The sequence below is a fragment of the Capsicum annuum genome, unplaced genomic scaffold, assembly GCF_002878395.1.
Source record: "Capsicum annuum cultivar UCD-10X-F1 unplaced genomic scaffold, UCD10Xv1.1 ctg39655, whole genome shotgun sequence".
NCBI lineage: Eukaryota > Viridiplantae > Streptophyta > Magnoliopsida > Solanales > Solanaceae > Capsicum > Capsicum annuum.
The window spans coordinates 1-2,027 of record NW_025846894.1 but is presented as its reverse complement, the minus strand read 5'-3'; the positions used below and the strand labels follow the sequence as shown (position 1 = coordinate 2,027).

The 2,027-nt window shown below is 39.9% G+C and overlaps 1 pseudogene; it reads left to right on the top strand.

Annotated features, from left to right (window-relative positions):
• Positions 1-173: 173 nt before the first annotated feature.
• Positions 174-1,540, top strand: LOC124891677 (annotated as a pseudogene).
• Positions 1,541-2,027: the final 487 nt, after the last annotated feature.

The window sequence follows — 2,027 nt, the reverse complement described above, 5'->3', positions numbered from 1 at the left end:
AAGAAGTTCAAGATGATATGTATGCATGGAAATTATATTTTGATGGGACAGTCAATGTCAAAGGAGTAGGAATTGGGGCGGTTCTTGTCTCACCGATCGGGCATCATCATCCCGCCACAGCAAGACTCCGTTTCTTTTGTACTAATAACACAGCAGAATATGAAGCTTGCATCATGGGGTTAAATATGGCAATAAATCTGGATGTGCACAAGCTAGTGGTGTTAGGAGATTCCGAATTACTCATTCGACAAATTTAAGGTGAATGGGAAACGAGAGATATCAAGCTCATTCCATACAAACAGTTCGTAGAGGACCTTAGCAAAAGGTTCAAGTCTATCGAGTTTAGATATATTCCCAGATCCCATAATGAGCTGGCTGATGCCCTGGCTACCCTAGCTTTCATGCTCCCGTACCCAGAAAATACGCATCTCAACCCATTAGAGATGCAGATACGAGATCAATATGATTATTGCAATATAATTGATGCAGAACCAGATAATGAACCTTGGTACTATGATATCAAACGTTTCCTAAAGTCAAAAGAATATCCAATACACGCCAATGCAGATCAAAAGAGACCATTAGGAGACTTGCTAATGGTTTCTTCTTAAGCAGGGAGATTCTGTACAAACGAACCCCAGATTTGAACTTGTTGAGATGTGTTAATATTCAGGAAGCTGAAAGAATCATGAATGAGGTACATTCGGGGGTATGTGGTTCGCATATGAATGGTTATGTTTTAGCGAAGAAGATCATGCGGGCAGGATATTATTGGTTAACTATGGAGCGAGATTGCTTTCGCTTTGTTCGCAAGTGTCATTAGTGTCAAATTCATGGTGATTTGATTCACTCGCCACCTTCAGAGCTGCATCCTATGTCTGCTCCTTGGCCATTCGTTGCTTGGGGCATGGATGTAATCGGTCCAATAGAACCAAAAGCTTCTAATGGGCATCGATTCATACTGATCGCTATTGACTATTTCACCAAATAGGTAGAAGCTACTACTTTCAAATCAGTCACGAAGAAAATAGCAGTGGATTTTGTTCATTCGAACATCATATGTCGTTCTGGTATACCAAAGTCCATTGTCACAGACAACACAACCAATCTCAATAGTCATCTAATGAAGGAGGTTTGTGAGCAATTCAAGATCGTACATCATCATTCTACCCCTTACCATCCTAAAGCAAATGGAGTCGTTGAAGAAGCAAACAAGAATATTAAAAAGATTCTTATGAAAATAGTCCAAGGATCTCGACAGTGGCATGAGAAATTACCGTTTGCTCTTTTAGGATATCGTACAACTATCCGTACATCGACTGGCGCAACTCCTTATTTACTAGTCTATGGGACTGAAGCTGTAATACTCGTAGAAGTCGAAATTCCCTCGCTTCGAATCATTAGTGAAGCCGAAATTGACGATACCGAATGGGTCAAGTCTAGACTAGAACAATTATCGTTAATAGACGAAAAAAGGTTGACGGCAGTTTGCTTTGGTCAATTATACCAGAAGAGGATGACGCGAGCTTACAATAAGAAGGTACGTCCTAGAAAATTTGAGGCCGGCCAACTTGTGGTAAAATGCATCCTTCCACACCAAGAAGAGGCTAAAAAAAAGTTTGCTCCAAACTGGCAAGGTCCATACATAGTTAGACAAGTATTATCAAATGGAGCTTTGCAACTTGCGGATCTGGATGGAAAAATAACAGAAAAAGCTATCAATGCCGATTCGGTCAAAGATATTATATTTGACACACTTGTGCTTAACATCCTCAAGTTGAGATGACGAAAGACCATCATTCTACCTAACTAAATGTCATTAATCCCTTGTTAGCCCTTCGAGCCTTATTTACCTTTTCTTGCTTACCCTCTTTGGAGTAAAAAAAAAAAAGGCGTTAGCATTGAACTACGTTCGACCTGATTCCTAAATGGATACGTAGGCAGCCCTATCTTGGGGTTTGGTCCCCCCAAAAAAAAAAATCTTGGTATTTAAAAAAGATGAGATATATATCCTATTGTCACTTTTA